This window comes from Ascaphus truei, chromosome 2 (genome assembly GCF_040206685.1).
Source record: "Ascaphus truei isolate aAscTru1 chromosome 2, aAscTru1.hap1, whole genome shotgun sequence".
Taxonomy (NCBI): Eukaryota; Metazoa; Chordata; class Amphibia; order Anura; family Ascaphidae; genus Ascaphus; species Ascaphus truei.
In genome coordinates, this window is record NC_134484.1 from 430,671,339 (window position 1) to 430,690,293 (window position 18,955).

Genomic DNA, 18,955 nt, shown 5'->3' on the forward strand with positions numbered 1-18,955 from the left:
CTAAAGTTGTATATGGAGTACCTCTAGGTTCGGTACAGTGGTCAATGCTTTTTAACTTGTTTATTAATGACCTTGATGTTGACATAGAGAGCAAAGTCTCCATCTTTACTGATGACACAAAATTATGTAAGGTAGTAAAATCAGAGTAGAGTGTAATTTATTGGATAAACTGGAAACTTTGGCAGATAAATGGCAAATTCATTTTACCTAGGACAGATCCCAAATCTGCAGGTGAATGAAGATAAGAAGACAGCGGGCGTGCGGTACGGTGGCAGGAGGAGATCATAATAGCAGGAGAGCTGAGCAGGAGCAGAGCGGCATAGGGGGAACGGCTTGGGAAGTCAGACACCGGTCAACTTACGGTGTTACAGTGTGCACCTCCCAAGCCGTTCCCCTATGCCGCTCTGCTCCTGCTTTTATGATCTATTAGCTGCCTCCGCCATTGCGCGCCCGCTGTCTTGTTATCTTCATTCACCTGCAGACTTGGGACCTGTCCTGCCGCCGCCATCGCACTCCTGCCCGCTGTCCATCTTCAACCATCAGCAGACGTGGGAGTTCTCCTGCCGTCGCCGCACACACACGACCTCTCCTGAAACATGTTAAGTGAAAAGAGGGGGTTAGTACTGTAGACACTTAAAAAAAATAAAAAAATGTAATACATCGATTCTAAGACGCACCCCGATTTCAGACATGTGAAAATCGAAAAAAAGGTGAGTCTTAGAATTGAGGAAATAGGGTAATATAGATAAATGTAAGGTTATGCCTTTGGGGCGCAAGAATAAACAAGCTACTGGCAAATTAAATGGGGCACAGTTAGGTCAATCCATGATGGAGAAGAATTTAGGCATGTTTGTAGACAGCAGGCTTAATAATAGGGCCCAATGTCAGGCAGTAGCTGCAAAGGCAAATAAGATCTTACCTTGCATAAAACGGGGAATGGATGGAAGGGAAGATAGCATAATTTTGCTGCTGTATAAATCATTCGTAAGTCCACATCTTGAATATGGAGTACACACGCAGAATTGGGTACCACATAATTTATTGAACTAGAAAAAGTACAAAGAAGAGCCACTAAATGAATAAAGAGGATGGAAAATAGGACATATGAGAATACTTAAAGAAGAAAAAGTGGTTAGAGTTATCTATCCATATCCAGAGTGATGAACAGCTTCAGAATGAGGACAGAGGCTTGAGTTTTTCTGTTCATAGCAATTTGTGTCTGTCTGTTCATCCCTCTGGATGGAGCCAAGTAAGCCAAGTAAGTTAACTAAGAATGATCAGATTTTTGTATTCTTTTTTTTTTTTTTGTGCCTGCACAAGAGTTCAAACAAATATCTTGCAAGATAGAGACAACCGCACATGAAACAAAAAGTCATCTCTGCAAATACTCTTATCCATTAGCTATTTCTTTTAAAAGATCATTTTTTTTTGTTGGCTGTAAGGTAAAGTCAGATGAAGAATTCCATTCACTGAGGGCTCTGAATCAAGGTTCACATTTGTTTGACACCATTCACAGGTCATAGACCGTAGTTATAAAGAGATCTTTCATTTTACCTCAGTTTTGTATCCCACCGAAAGAAAAAAGCTAGTACACTTTAGGTATTGCCTCAAGAGGCAAGTTGTTATTTTTTTAATGTCACTATTTATTTTGCACTGAAATATGAAAGAAGAAGGTTTGAATAGAGGACAGACAAAGCATACTATTCTTTTCCTAAGCAAACAGTACCACTCCCTATATTTCGTGACTTTTTGTCTTTTGTGGAGAAACAATGAAGCTATGCGCACAAACAAGAACTTTATCCAATTGTAGACTGGAATGATACTGTTTTAAAGAAGTGACACCTTCTAGATACACAAGCAAAATCTTCATAGATTTAATGTGCACATAAGATAGAAGACTTTGTAAGTACATTTTATGATTACACTAAATGCAAATAAAATACATCTAATGTTTTACTATGAAAGATCTGATACTTTGTAAGCATCATTTGCTAAGGCAAATTACGATTAGCTTGCATAAGATTTAAATAAATATTAGTAGAATGTTTCTATTCTTTGGTACAATGTTTTTGCTCCAGTTTGGCCTAATGTTTGTACCCAGGATAAACATAACCATCTTCACATGGAGGTAATTTTGGTGCAAAACAGGCACAAGAGCGCTTGTTATAAGCATCCTTTTATGTAAGTATTTTCACCCTGGGGTGTGCTACCTTCTTTTTATTTTTATTTTTATTGAGTTTACACTATACAGATGTCCTAGGATCCGACTTGCCCACGATCTACACCCTTCATACTGTATCTATGAGATTCTACTAGACTCTGGGTTATTTTGATATTTTTGTTGAGACATGCTTCAAACACTTCAACCAGCAGAATGTGTCTCCCTTGGCCTATCCTCGATCCAATCCCTCTTTGGTAAGTGAATATTTTGTATCGGGGATGTGGGTGATGTCTTGGCGGATATCTCTCCGTTAGAGATAGAAACAGAGAAATCAAATGATAGTGTAGATTATTTAACCTTTATATTTATCAAAAAGTAATGTTTAAAATGTGCACTCACATATTTGAGCACTTAACTAGACATATACAGAAATCACACAGAGGTATCAGAGCTAGCAAGCTCTCTGCTCAGGAGGTGATCTCACCACAGCTCTTCTGGAATGAACAGCGTTGGTCTGTAATTTTGGTTTGCACTTCTGCCAGTTGGGTGTCCTCCCTCTCTGGTCTGCCAATATAATCAACCCTACGCGTTTCACTTTTCAGCTTCAGGAACTCATGACGAAGTTAAACCATATCTCTCTACTTGTCTTTAAATTAATTGGTCCATGTGAATTTAATGACGGAAGTCTTCCCCTCCCGTTTACTGAAAGAGTTTATAATGTATTAGACTATAGTTTGTAACATCGCCGGAAGAAGAGATCAGTGTATCTCGAAAGCTCACACAAATAAAAGCATTTCGTTAGCCACAGAACGGTATCATCTATTTATTTTTTGATTTTTGAAGCTCGGCTAACACGGTACTGATACCTCTACATATATATATATATATATATATATATTCCTGTGGAGGGTTTTTGTCACTTTTTTTACTCACCATAACTTAACTCAGTATTATGGTTTAGCCTATCCCATAGCCTCTCTTGCATTCCCAGTAAAATCAACCCCACACTGATGAGACCCATCAAGGTCGAAACAGCTGTCTGTGGGTGGTTTTCTGGGTATGCACCTTAACCCTGGCTGTGTTCAAAGCTGTGACCATGCAGCAAGCTTAAGCCTATAGGGAACCATGTTAAAAATGGTTATTGAGGCAAAAAGTGACACTGTGTGCTCATTTGCATGTCATTTCCCAGAATCCCTTGCTGCAGTGGAAGTGCTGTATGCTGGGTGATAATGGGGAAAGCGGGGTTGCAGACCTGCCTAAGACATGCAGATGAGCATACAGCTATATTTGCATATATATATATATATATATATATATATATATATATATATATATATAAAACAAACAAATTGGAGTAGCACCTTAGGAAGCTTGATAAGGATAAATCAGCTGTGTAAATCAGATAGAGTTAACAAGGCTATTGACCAAAGAATCCCCAAAAGAGCGAATTTGTGATAAAAACAACTGAAATCTATAGCAAAAATAAAAAATATGAAACATAAAAAATAAAATAAAAACCATATGTCGGTTGAAATTTAAAAAAATGTACTTAGTCCACTGGAGTTTTGCTGCCCGTATATAAGGATCACCAAATTCCAAGGATATCTACAGAAAACAATAAGAAAAAACAGGCGCACTCCTAGTGTGATAAAGTATAAAACAGAATTTATGGGATTGTAAAATATAAAAAGCGCACTCACAAACAGAGTAAAAATAATAGCATTTATGAGATATACTCAATCGCCTTGAAGCTGTGAAGGGAATGTATCAGCCTGTCCCGTTGGTGCCACCTCTGGTGTATCCGTTGGTTCAACCAAAATTGACTCTGTCACATGGTCTACTAATCTGAGTTATTGAAGTTACATGTGATGGCAGCCATCTTGGTTTTGGTGATGTCATCTTAAAGGGAAAGGAACACAGCCTTTCTAATTGGCTAGCTTCACTCCCTTTACACGATGTCACATCCTAAAAAAAAATGTCACATGGTTGTCCCAGCCAACTAGATTGTGTGGGAACCATTTATCACTCAAATGTGACATCACAGGTCTTCTATACCGTAATGTCTCTACCGTCTTATTTGATGCTAAGAAGTTGAAGGAGCGACATCTCCTCCATAATGGATTACAATGGGCAGTACAGATGAAGATACAAATGTAGATACAGATGAAGGAGAAGAAGAAGAAAGACCGCAAATTAGATTACAATTAACAGATGAAGAAAAGAAAGAAGAAAATCATTTACTGTATCTGAGGACCTGGCTTCTTTGTTTAAGAGCTTCCTGAGACCCTGGGAAATGGAGGGTGAAGACATCTAAAGGTAAGAAAAACCATTGAATGTATGTTATTTTAATTTTGTAGTTTTTTTCACTGTATTTTTTTATTTGCTTATTGGTGGTTGTTTATTTTTTAGGTTGACCATTGACTGTGATAGTGTTAAATCATGCCAATATTATATGGGCATGATGTACCACTGTGTCAATCAATTGTTTTCTTGGCATTTGGAACGTGTATATTTTTTATGTAATGTGTTTTATTTGGGGCCTGTTTTTTTTTAGCTTCCCCATTTATTGCTATTGTGGCAAAGCATGTCCATATTATATGGGCATGCTTTAACACTGTACCAATTAATTTGTAGCAGGGGTGGTGTCCCTGGGTAGGGTGGATGGGTAGCCGGGAAGGGTGGGTTAACCCCTTAATTAGTATAACGGTAACTAACCACTAAAGTGATAAAGGGGTTAGGGGCCATTAGATTGTATTTTTTATTGCATTGTTAATGCCCACGGAGGACAAGGACAGTGATGAGGATTAGGACAGCCTTCATCCTGGCAGGGGTAAGCACCAGTTTTATTTACTGTATGTTTTATTTTAATTGGGCAAATGCACTATTATCCATATCTGGATACTGTATGTATTGGGGGGGAGGTTGGCGGGGGGGAGTATTTATTTGAATGTATTGCATATTTTTTGTTATGCACAGGATTGATACCGCAGGCCAGTGGGGACCCCCGGACACCAACTGGGGCAACCAGGAGGCCCCCCGGACACCTGCGGGTACCACCCGAGAACCCCTGCAGGGATCAACCAAGGATCCCCGGGTACCCGGGCCCCTCGTACACCCACAGGGACCACCCAAGGACCCCCAGACACCCACGGTCGCCTGTAAGAGCCGTGCATGGAGATGCAGCACCTCCATGCAGCTCTTCCAGGCTGCAATTTTTTCTATCAGTTATCACGCTATAGGATTTATAGTGCGATAGCACTGATACAAACAAGAGGTTGGAAGATTTTTTTTTATCAGCCTTAAAATAAATGGCGTTCATTCTTAGTTAATACCATTTTTGGCCTCGTGTCTTATTGCGCGATAAATAAATGCATAGTCGGGCGCAAATGCACTGATTTTATCACTGCTTTGTGATTCGCCCCCATTGTGTCATTTTCATTGTGCGTCAATACAGTATATCAACATGTGCCCCAGTTTCCTTGTTGAGGGGGAGGGGAGGTCAAGAGTAGAAACCTTTTTATTTAGAATTTGGATGTAACATATCTGCTGAACATACAGTATACAAGCAGAAAAGGAAGAAGTGAGTCCAAACAAACTTCCATTGACACTTTACACTGATACAGCCCCTCAGTAGCTAACAAGGAGCTTAATTTTCTTTGCTAAATGTGATGTTTTTCATTTTCTTTAGCACTAGTTCTGCCCCAGGGAGATTTAAATAAATATACCCCATGGCATTTTCAATTCCAGTTTGTACATTGTGCCCTACCAATCACATCATATTCACAATACCTAACTGGGAAAAGAAGACTGCAGAGACTTTGTTGGTTCCAGTTTTGCCCTAGTGTTTCGGCCTAGAGGCTTTGTTAAGTAGACCCCTGAGTTTGTAGTAATCTTCCAGGTGGAGTTACATACATATCAACCCTTAAACAATGTACTATTGTGGCTAGTTGGTTGAGCCTCAAAGCCATGTTACATCTCCTAAAAGTCCACCACAATAGAATGTTACTGGAGAATTGCCCACTGACGTATGTGACTGGAAGGAATTCTGGACTTGTAAAGACGCCCAATCAAACAAAATTAAAATAAGTTAACCTGAGAAAAGTGGAAGCGCATACAGTATTTACCCACTCATAATGCAACCCCTGAAAGTTTTTGAAAAGCAACAAATGAAGCGTTGAACTTTGAAAGTGTAATGTATGCAGATAACGTCTGTGGGAATGAGGACGCGGGGGAAGATGTGTTTCCAATTAATAAAAGGAAGTTCTAAAATTCAAACAATGGTATCACATACATAGAGCAGCATTCCAACCCCTTCCTGGTAGTGGTATTTGCTTGTGCACAGATGGCATGGAAGGGCAATAGTTATATCACAACACATTTATTTCCTTCTTGCCAAGGAACATACAAATGTAGTAGTTGTTCTTTCTGTTGCAGCGTGGGAATGTGCAACATCATGTGATTTTATACAGTATGCAAAGTTGTGTGATGCTCTTACTTGCAGCTCCTTTTGCTTGAATAGAGTAGAGAGAAGTTGCATGTTAAAACTCGCACTACCTGTAATGCTATATTGCAGCGGTGGCCAAGTCTGGTCCTCAAGGTCCACCAACAGGCCAGGTTTTATGGATATACATGCTTTAACATAGGTGGCTCAGTCAGCATGAAGAATGAAGCAGGGTTGCCTGAATACCTGGCATGTTGGTGGCTTTTGAGGACTGGAGTTGGCCACCCCTGCAATATTGTGGGATAACATGAACAGTGAAGTCTCAAGCAACTATTTGTGCTGCTTAGTAAGTATTGCTGGATATATTTTGTGACATTAGTAATGCAGCTTCTTATTGGTATTTTATATTCTTTTTTTTCTGTATTTTTAGTTATTTCATTATCTAGGTCAGCATTATTTCTCACATTTCTTGTAAAAAAAAAAGGCTCCAGTTATGTTAGTCACATTTGTGTTTTTACACAAACATGGATCACAACAATTTATAGTTACTATGAATTATTCATTTTTTGTATACTGTAACATATACTTTTCAGAATTAAATATTAAAATGTATGCTCATTTACCGCCTTTACGTGCAAAAAACAAACCTTTCGTTACATCAAAGTTTGTTATTATTGTGCTAATAATTACTTCTAGCTATTCTGTCTTATATTTCCCCTGTATAGTGATATAAACCTTTTGGCCTTTCACATGTTTATCAGGAAATAGACATTAGTTCTGGTTGCATTTCTCAATGGTGGATTTGTGGTTAAAGTTAATCACTAATAGGAAGTCTACTTGCAGGAAATGTGTGAACGCTAATCCATGAAAACATAAACAAACCTTTGGCTTACATTAACTATTATAGGGATTTGCTTCTTGATTCCACTTCCTTAGAATGTCAGTACATTTTACAAGCAGCTTGTTAAGGATGGAGTCTGAAAGTGTTCCAGACTTTGTTTCAATGCAGAATATTGCTAATTGTGAAGTGGGTGTGTTCTTACCTTACCCATCTTACTTGAACTTTTAGAGACGGAAGGTAAGCTTTTGCTGAGGAATGCACAGGGCATCTTTCAGCAACTTCGTGCCATTTAACATAATTGCAGTTGCTGCTTTAAATCAGATAGTGCTTCTACTGTTTGGATTTACAAAGAACACATACTATTTTTGGATCAAGTATTTAGGCAACTCCGATACTTGCCTGTCATTAGAATAGTCAGGATAATCCTCTCATTTGGAAGTATTCTAAAGATTACCAGAGCCATTTTAATTAGTCTTAAATTGTTGCCCAGAAGCAGCCCAGCTGCAAAGGGCTGAATGGAACTACTACATAACCCTGACTAGGATGTCTTCATGCAATGGTCCTGTCAAGTATGGGTGGCCAGATTGCGGCAGGAATGACATGAGACTGAAAAAGAAAAGTCAAGTTTTGGAGAACACATTTATATTCATGTGGCTTAGGCCAGAAATGGAAGGCTCAATGGGAGCTATAATGGAAGCATAAGAGTAATAGAATTTCAGTGTTAAACATAAAGCCCATAAGTTCTTCCCCAGGCGATAGGAGAGAGAGGGGATTTTGGAACGGCACCGCAGGTTTAGTGGGACTCTTTAAAAATGAATGAGTTGTTTTTACCTGAAGTTTATACCATAAGTTTGGTACTAAACACTAATCAATATTTGATAGGAATGTAAAATTCTCATTGTTGATCTAGTTTGGTATGATCAAAATACAAATGTAGCAGACCTTATTGCACCCGTTAATGTTATGTGTTATTTAACAGTAGTGCTATTAAAAACAATGGGTAAGGAGATAACATATTTTATTTAACACGTTATTTTATTCGTTAACTTACTTCAACAGGAGTAATAACATCTGCTAGATTTGTATCATAATTTTAAAGAAATTAGATGTGTCATTGTCTTTTCAGTTCTACTGAAAGTGGACTATTTATCAACTAAATATGGAACTCGGATATTGAAATGGTATTATTTAAAGTGCTGTGGTTATATGTACACTGCGCAAATTCGTACATCAAAATAAAATGAAAATTCACCCAATTCACTGGGAAAAATATACAATTGCTGAATTGTTTTCCATGTACGAATATATACTAGAACTAGTAGTAATAGTTCTAGAGTCTAACTGTACAAAATTATTAGATTGCACAGAAATCATCCATATTAATTGATTTATGGTAATCGTATGTGTATAATCATTGGTATATTCTAAACTTCCATAGCACTTGGACATTTTTTTTAATTTTCAAAATGATTTCACTTTGTTTTTATTTCTAATATATATATTTTAAAAATATTTATATTTTAAATTGTAGTTGTTTATATTTAAAAACATTATGGGGTGGAGGGGGAGATGTTTAGAGGCAGATGTGGAGAAAAATGTACACAAGTTGTGTCATTAATATCTTCCGTATATTTGCGTCAGTGTATCAAGGTCTTTACTCCAAGTTTTGCACATTTGCGCCACCTTGCAATTCAGAGAGTGACAATAGAGGTAGTTAGGGAGGAGTTACATGACGCACGATTATAATGAGGTGTATAAAGGTTTGAATTTCTGTATGTCATTTTTATGTCTTGTATTTGTGTCAAAAAAAATCTGCCAGGTCTGAGGTAGTGTAAAATATTCTGGCCAACAATTTCCCTCATATGTAAGGCTTTGTCCATAGTGCAAGATACGGCGTGAGCTCCGAAACAAACACTAGGACGCCAATGCATATGCGTAGAGTGTGCGCACGCTAACATGCGCTACAGGGAGAGCAGCGCTTCGCAATACAAACAAATTTGTATTTCCAGCGCGGCGCCGTGTCACGGAAGAGAGCGGAAGCTAGCGCATTCCACTATGGACGCAGCCTAAGAAACCAGAGGAGAGGCAGCACTCTATCCCAAATAAATGTAACACACAATTCGTAGGGGAATATCCAGATTCACTTCAAGCAGCACACACGGGTAATAAAGAAAGAGTTGCATTTCTTGAAAAAAAAACATGCCACATAGCAAAGCGACGTTTCAAGCCCGCACACGGCCCTTCACCAGGATCGTGTGACATACAATTGACAAACAGTGCAGCTTATATAGCCCTCGATCACAATCTCCGGATTTACAGGGATTTACATAATCTAACTTCCGGATTGCCGCCGGGTCCAGTAACACTCGGGCTTGGCGGCCTCTTATCTCTTAGTGACACTTTCTCTTATACCCCAGAGGGTCCCAAGTGTAGGAAAAACTTGTGAAGAGGGAAACCTCGATCCACATACAGATGACCATAAAAATAGATCATATCTCAATTTAATTGATAGATTCATAGAATATATAAGGATCAAGATTTATAAAAAAATATCTGAATACCCCCATACTGTTATGATACATAAATAAGTAAACATCAGGAGACCAACAATATTAATAATAATGTTAATGGGCAACAGCTGATGGAATTATATCTCATAGTCCACTAAATGGACATTAACCATTCAATTTTGGTATGTAATTTACATTTGGCATATAATGTGTGTTAATCAACAAAATGTGAAGTAGTGAAAACATATATATCATAACACCAACATCCCCAAAAATATTTATACTATAAATATATCAAAAATATTTTAATAGTTAAACACTGCAGCATATATTCATCTTTGGTTTTATATTCATGTAATAACTTATAAAGACAAGTGTAAATGTTAATTTCCAAATGGGAGGAGAAACCTCTAATGGAACAAATACACACTTATTCTATAACATCCCTGTTTTTTTGCATACAATTGAAAGTGTAACCACACTTAAAGGGACAAGCAGCTTTCTATACAATCACTGCTTTGATTACATTAGGGTATTTGGAGACTTGTTCCCTTATATCCTCATATAATAAACACTTTTTTATATATTTAATGTGAACTCAAGCAATGTGTAAAAAAAATAAACCTTCTATGTGCACTTTCTTTACGTTAATACATTTCCCCCACAGCCTTCCAGTGGCATAAGGTGTATTTTAGTACATTGTCTACCTGTTGGAGTGCCCGTTTGGTCTCCATTATGTAGACAAAATGACGAGACCCGTTAAAGTCAGGATATTAGAACATTTGGGCAATATTAGATGGAAAAACTTAACGTCGGTTGATAAGTGACAATTTTAATCAGAATTACTAAATATCTTTTACATCAATAGTGTTAATAAGTCAAGACAAAGATTCATAATCATGGTCATATTTATGGCTTAGTATCCCAATAGCTGCTGTACTTGGATAGATAGTGATATATGTAGCACATGTACCTCCACCCTCTAGGAGATACTGCTTCAGCTACAGTCAATAGTGGTGCGCATACCTGTGAGGGTCCAGGAGAGCTGAGCTGTCTGCGTTGTAGTAGAGACCAGGACAGGCTTTTGATGATCACTGAGATTCTTTCCGGGTGCATAGCGCCTCCAGTTGTGATGGGCTCCAGGGTATCAAAGATCAGTCCCATAAAACATACTTCTCCCTTCTGCCCAGAGACTGACACTCAGACAGAAGTATACAGAAACAAGGGCTGTATTTGCAGTCACTTTATATGATGGTCATACAGCATTGCAGGGTTACATAGGATTCCAGACCTAGGGATGGTGCTGGAACTCTGATGGTATAGGGTCCTCTATAGAATTCAGATGTTCTCCCAGCCCCTGGGGACTGGGAGGGGGGGGGGGCAAGCTCATCCTTGATGGGAGAGACTCACAGCCCTTCCAGTCTCTCCAACCTCCAGACTAGAACTGCCCAGCAGTTTGTCACTTCCTCTCTAAGATGAAGAAGGGGAGGACATAGTGTCTGCACCACTTTTGGCTGCACACAAACACCATGTCACCTCCTCTCCAGTCACTCAGAGAGTAGCATGAGGGGGATCAACTGCCCCATGGATTACCTGTCACAGCCTGTAGCTATCAGAAACTTACAGTGACGAGAGGCAACTGAGACTAGCCCTGTTACATATGGTATGTAAAGATCCACTATATCCTATCTTGTAATCTTATGCAAAGTGAGAAAACATACACTGGTGATGGTGAATTCTATGAATAATGTTCATACATACTGATTCTAGTGCCTATTTTTCTGTTTCTGTTTTTGTTTCATTGCATCCAATGGATCTCATTCTCTGCATATGACGATCCATGAGGATTAAAAGATTAAGGGCTCTATGCAGTAAGCGCTGAAAAGGCTTTTATCGCCATTTTCTCGCCAAAAATGCCTTCCCGATTCAGTAAGCGCCGAAAAATGTCCAAAATCGGCAATTTTTGTTCCCGATAAAAACTTATCGGCATGCGGTGCCGATAAGCCACTTTTCGGCACTTTTTGAAATCGGCTGTATTCAACTAGCCCTGATTAGCTTTTCGCTGCTGATCGGCACTCTAGAATTGAGATTTGAACGCCAATCCAGCCCGCCAACTAATGTTGGCGGGCTGGTGGTGTATAAGCATCGGCAAGGTCGACACTTAGAAAAAATCAGGCCTTTTTCTGCCTGTGATTGATGCCAGGGTTTCCGGAGCTGATACCTGCTAATACCAGCACCGGAGCCCCCCGGCATGCATCCTAGGCAGGAAAAATGCATTTAAAGCCCACTTCATTACCTTAGCGGCTAACCGCTAAGGCAATGAAGGGGTTAACCCGCCGTGCCAGGTTTATTGTGGGTAGCGGGGGTGGGTGAAGGGGGTATTTGGCCCTTGTTGCTTGTTTAGGGCTTGGGGTTGCGGGTGCACTTAACCCCTTCACGACCGTAGCGGTTAATACCGCTACAGCATTGAAGGGGTTAAGCCCTCCCGCTACCCCTCCGCAAGCCCTAAACAAACCACCGTTGGGGCCAAATACCCCCTTCACCCACCCCCACTACCCACAATAAAAAAATTACACACACAACAGACCCACACTAAATAAATAAATAAATATATAAATATATATATATATATATATATTACCCCAACAACCCCTATACCCCCCCAACATACACATATATGCACATCAATGATACTATAGGCCGGCGGGGGCCCTCGGGTGTTACCTGCAGGCCTACAGTACCAATTTTGTGCCCCCCCCCAATTAATGTCAAAACACATACATACTTATAAAGAAATAACCTCCCCCCCCAACACATACAGTATAGTAATGGGCACAATTACTATTATCCACAAATGGATAATAGTGAATGTGCCCATTTTAAATACATAAAGAACAATAAATACATTAAATACATATTGCACTCACCCTTGTCCGGCTGCCACGATGAAGGCCATCCTCATCTTCATAACCGTCCATGCCCCCTCCGATGCTGCAAAACAGAAACAGGAATAAAAACAGCCAATGTAATGTCCCCTAACCCCTTAATCACCATAGCGGTTATTAACCGCTACAGTCATTAAGGGGTTAACCCACCCTCACCCACCACTCGGGAGGCCAATGAATGTTAACAATAACATATTCCAAACAAAATACCAATACATCCAAATAAGTATACTATTTAACCCAATCAAGTCAACATAAATCAATTAGCATTCATTAATCAAATCACTAAACAATTTAAATTCCATCCATAACAATTAAACAATTAACTATTTCAATCGTTAAACCGAACAAGTTACCATCAGACAAAATATAAGTACCAAAAAGAATACAATATACAAAAGCAAGCCTCACCATGACCTAAAGTACACCATACAAGACCAACAATTACATCTACCTAATTCTAAAATACATTACACACACATTTATGCATAGCCAAAATCATTTTAAATACTGCAAAACAAGTTTTTAAAACAATATAATTTCTTACCCTGTATGTATATATCGAACTAGACATACATACATACATACATACATACATACATACATACATACATACATACATACATACATACATACATACAGTGGCAAAAAATGATGTAAAAAAAAAAAAAAAACACATGTAAAAAAAATTAAAAAAATGAACAAGTTAAATAAAATACATTTCTTTTGTTCACTTACCATTACTTGACCCACTCACCGACTCCCGTTGAACTTCTTACTCTCCAACCAATTCACACACAGGAACCCATAAAATAATAAACCATAAAATAATAAACAATAAAATAATAAACCAAAACAATCCAGGGGTCTTCTATTTGTAATCCATCTTCATCTGTATTATTCTTTCTTGTATCTTCTTCCGGGGTCTTCTTGTCTTCTTCGGCCACGCCCTGGCCTTCTTTCTTCTGTAGGAGGTCCTTCCTCCTCGGCGTCTGCCTTCAAAATGAGACGACATAGGCTTTTATAGGCCTATGACGTCACATTTTCGTCATATGGTTCCCACGGCCCTGATTGGGCAGTGAAAACCATGTGATTTGGGGGAAAAAAATTAATTTTGATGATGTCATTTAAAGGCAATGGCGCCAGCCAATCAGAATGGCTTTGCTACAATTGCCTTTAAGATGACGTCATGAAAAGAAAGATGGCCGGCCTTACATGGTAGCCAATCAGAGCGTGGGATGTGACGTCATTGAAAGCCTGTCACTTGGTACTAGAGCCAATCAGAGTTGGGATATATAGACCTTGAGGACAAGAAAATGAATCGAATAGGATGTTAATAGAGGATATCACTGAGATAGCAATTAAGGGAGAGTTTATTATTATGGGAGACTTCGATCTACCAGTTGTGGACTGGCATATGTCTGTTGCAAGTTGAGCAAGAAGCAGGGACATTCTGGATTCCTTGCAAGCGACAGCTCTCAAGCAATTCAACTCGCAATGAAGCAAGGCTAGACTTAATATTTACAAATTGGGTTATCGTATCAGATGTAATCGTGGGTGAGAACTTAGGTTGCAGTGATCATTAATCAGAGTAGCTTAGTATAAAGACAGAGGCTGATTCATACCACACAAAAATGAAGGTTTTTAGATTTTAGGAGGGCTGATTTTTCAGAGATTTATATATAAATTTAATTATAGTGGAGATATTTAAGTGGAATGCAGGAGCAGTCGGAAAAACTACATTCTCTAAAAGCAATAGAAATTTGTTTCAGACAGTTTAATAAAAAGACCAGGAAAAAAAAGCCAATATGGTTTTCAAAGGAGGTGGCAGATATTGTAAAAGCTTTTAGGAAATATAGACTCACAGGAAGCGACAGAGAACTATATAAGGCTAGGCAGAAGGAGGCTAAAGAAATAATCAGACGTTCAAAGGCCCAACCAAAAGACAAAATAACCCAGTCAGTTAAGAAAGGGTGCAAAAACTATTTTAGGTATATAAGTGAAATTAAAAACAAAAGGAGGAATAGTAAGACTAATGACAGAAGAGGAGAGTCTTGTTGAGGGAGACAAAGGTAGAACAGACCACCTTAATAATTAATTTTGCTCAGTCTTCACACCTGAAGGTGACTTGAAGGGACCACAGTTGGGCAATATAAATATAAATGGGGAAGGTGGACAAGTCATTGGGGCTAGACGGAATACGTCCAAGGATATTAAAAGAGCTTAGGGTGTGCTGGCAACATTATCAACAAAACTATTTATTAAGCCACTATTAGTAGGTATAGATGTATGTAAAAGAACATGTGTAGTCCCACTTCTCAAAAGTGGAGGTAACGAAGAGGGAGGTAACTACATGCCAGAGAGCCTGATGTCAATAGTAGGGAAATTAGTTAAAACACAAACGTTTAAATAATAATAATAATAAAAAAGTTTAATATCTTAAGTCCAGGAATTTTCAAGATGCCAGGTACTATTAATTTACTGGGGGCATCAGGGGGGAAGGAGATCATGTCAAACAAACCTAATTTTTTTTTTAATGGATTACTAAGGTCAGTGTGGAGCAATAGATGTAGTTTACCTTGATTTTAGTAAGGCACTGTTCCTCATATAGTAGATGACTGACAAATAGGTTGCAATGCTTGTGATTAGATTCTAAGATTGTTAAATGGAGAAGGCATTGATTAAAGGATAGACAATAGAGAGTTGTGGTAAATGGAGTACATTGAGAGGAGGGCTGACCGGCAGAGTACCGCACGGTCCCTATTAGGACTAGTGCACTTTAATATCTTTATTAGTGATATTACAAATGGTCTGAAAGGGAAAGTATGCATTTTTGCACATGACACAAAGATTTGTAACAGGATTGACATTAGAGAGGGAATATACAAAATTAATAATAATTTAAGTTGATTCGTGTACTGGTTAACAATATTGCAACTATAATTTAATGCCAAAAAGTGCAACATAATGCATGTGGCCCACAAAACTCCAAAGGCAGAATATAGGATTAAAGGCACTATAATGTCAACTATTATAGTGGAAAGGGACCTAGGAGCCACTATTTTAGTTCACTTAAAAGTAGACAAGCAATGTAACAAAGCAATGGGGGAAGGAAGCAGAATGTTAGGTAATATAGGGAGAGGTGTTAGCAGCAGAAAGCAACCGAGGTAGAGATCCTACTTTATAGATCACTGGAAAGACATTACCTACAGCAGTGGTTACAAACCTTTTTGACACTGTTCACCCCCTGCTAGGAAATATTTGTTCTGTGAACCCCATATTAATAAATCTTATTGTCTACTAATCAGACTATTGTTATCAAAACAGTCAGTACAGAGTCCTGAACTCGTGGGCTGAACACATTCTTAATAGGGAGCCAAACTGCATCTCTGTATGTGCAGACAGCATAGGTGATATAGCTGTCAATTACTGCGGGTCTTCCAAAGTCACACCCCACAATGCCTTGCCGTTGTGAAGGGAAAGCATTGTGGGTAGCAACAGCTATATCACCCAGTGATAAGGTACAGTTTAGTAAGAGTGCAGTCCCCACACAGACTCAGGAAACCACTATGCTGCCTGGGATCCGCCATTACATATTTTTTTGAATTAACCCCTTGGATACACCCCAAAACCCCCTAGGTTTGAACCCCCTGTTGGGAATCACTGACCTGGTGTACTGGAGACCATATCTAAGGAAGGATGTAATTAGGGTTCTGGTTACCTGTACTGTATTCTATACTAAATTATTGGTGAGCAGAGAAAGATACCACCAACTGACTTGTCTATTCTCTACCAGTAATACACAAGTCAATCAGTTCCAGTTGGGTAATAAAAACTCTATTATCTGCTGGTCATATTTAAATATATAAAAAAAAACCTCTAGAAAAAGTGCACATAGGAGCCACCAAATTAATAAAGAGTATGGAAAATCTGACTTATGTGGAGAGGCTAGCAACATTAGATTTATTTAAATTAGAAAAGAGGCATCTAAGAGGGGATGTGATAACTATATACAAATATATTTGGGATCAATACAAAGAACTTTCAATAGAACAAGTCATCCCAAGGGTAGTACAAATTACACATGGTCATCCCTTAAGGTTGGAGGAAAGGAGATTTCAACAGTAACAAAGGAAATGGTTCTTTACAGTAAGGGCAGTTACAATGTGGAATTCATTATCCATGGAGACTGTGATGGCAGATACAATAGATATAGTCAAAAAAAGGTTGGACATCTTTTTAGAAAGGAAATAAGGAAAGGTAGAGCAAATAAACAAACATAGGAAATATGTTGATTGTTGTAAGGGGGAAAAGAATCCTTCCTCACTAGCGCAATGAGACATCATTGAATGATGTTTCACTGGGATTTTTTGTTTGTCTTCCCTTGGATCAAAATACTGTAAAATCAAATATAGAATAAGTATCTGTCATCTAAATTTAACATAGGTTGATCTTGATGGACATATGTCTTTTTTCAACCTAATCTACTATGTAACTATGTAACATATATTAATAAATATATATGAGGTAGGCATACAAAAAGATCTCATCATCTGACCTGTCTCCTACTCCTACTCTATCGGTATGTACTTAAGTAACAACCAATCAGTTCCAGTTGGATTAACAGTTTTAACACAGTTTTAACAACAAAGATCTACTAAAATGGTGCATGGTTTACAGCATAAGACTTAGCAGGAAAGACTAAGGGCCTCATGCAGAGAGCAGCGCTATTTGAAATTGGAGAGGGGAATAAAAAGTAACTGTAATGGAGAGTTTTTTTCTCCATATGCAGAAAGGGCATAAAACTGCATTTACAATCCTTTCTGCATATGGAGAGTTTCAACCAGCGATATGAGCGCTGTTGAAACTAGTGGGGAAAAAATCGGGGTTTTTTTTTTTCTCTCCCACCGGCCGCAGAGCGCCAGCTTCTTGCTGGCGAAGGAAAATGTTGAAAATCGCGCCATTTTTTTGCCGCGAACAGCCACTAGATGGCGTTCGCTGCTCTCTGAATACGGCCGTTTTCAACACTGGAGAGATTTCTGTTCTCTCCAGCCGCGCGGCGAGTTTCAGAGAAAAAAAAAATGGCGCTTTTTTTAAAACTCGCCATTATCTGCCTTTCTAAAGGCAGATTTCGCCAATACATGCCGCTTTCCCTGTTAGCGCTGCTCTCTGCATGAGGCCCTAAATTACTGTAGTTCATACATTATAGGATAGAGAGAGAAAGGGGATATATGATTGAAACATACAAATTCATAAAGGATTTCAACAAAGTATAGTACTGTAGGTAAGTACATTTCACAGAAGGAGAAGTTGAATCTAGAACACGAGGTTGTACTCTGAAGCTGGAGGATGCAGGCCAAGAAGAACTGTGAGAAATGACTGAACTGGTGGATTCATGGTACAGCCTCCAACAGAGGTTGTATGGGCTAATACAGAAAGAGAATAAAAAGAACATGCTTGGCATAGACTTACAGTAAGGCTATCCTAAATAGGACAACAAGTTCAAATAGGGTCTAAGGCTTTATAGCAGATAGGAAATGGGCAGACGAGGTGGGCCAAGTTGTTCTTATCTGCCATCAAATTCTATGTTTCTATGAAGATATGTTTTATGATATTTTAAATTGCCTGACTGTAAAATAAGCTAAAAAACCCACTGAATAAGAGATATGGTGGTCCAGAGAGGAACCAAAAGTTCCATTCAGTACAGACGCTGTATCTTTTACATGACACATTCAGATTGATAATTTTGACAAATGAAAACAAAAAAACTCTACCGATATATAAACAACAGAAAAGTAACATTTCTAATGTTAGCTTGAAAAATATGTTGTTCCTAATTACATACTAGGCTTTTAAGGAACGCACAAAGAAACCAATAAAAACACATTTAAAAACAGGTTAGAGTTAAACAGACATTCCTACAGCTAAATTTGGGAAATGGTTTTGGGCATTCTACTATGATTTCACAATTGTGCAGTCATTATAATCTAAGTCATTGAATAAGCTTCTGCAAATATGCATACTTTACATCTGTGTGTGGAGGCTAAAAAGGGGAAA

The 18,955-nt window shown here is 38.5% G+C and overlaps 1 long non-coding RNA gene across 3 annotated transcripts in view; it reads right to left on the minus strand.

The window, feature by feature from the left end:
- Positions 1-384: 384 nt before the first annotated feature.
- The window catches only part of LOC142488779 (uncharacterized), a 62,805-nt gene continuing 44,234 nt past the window's right edge, over positions 385-18,955 (minus strand). For all 3 annotated transcript variants that reach the window (XR_012799652.1, XR_012799653.1, XR_012799651.1), the window contains 2 exons: positions 920-1,046; positions 385-589 (listed from right to left, as the gene is read on the minus strand). This is a non-coding gene — a long non-coding RNA (uncharacterized LOC142488779). The remainder of the gene's footprint in view (positions 590-919; positions 1,047-18,955) is intronic.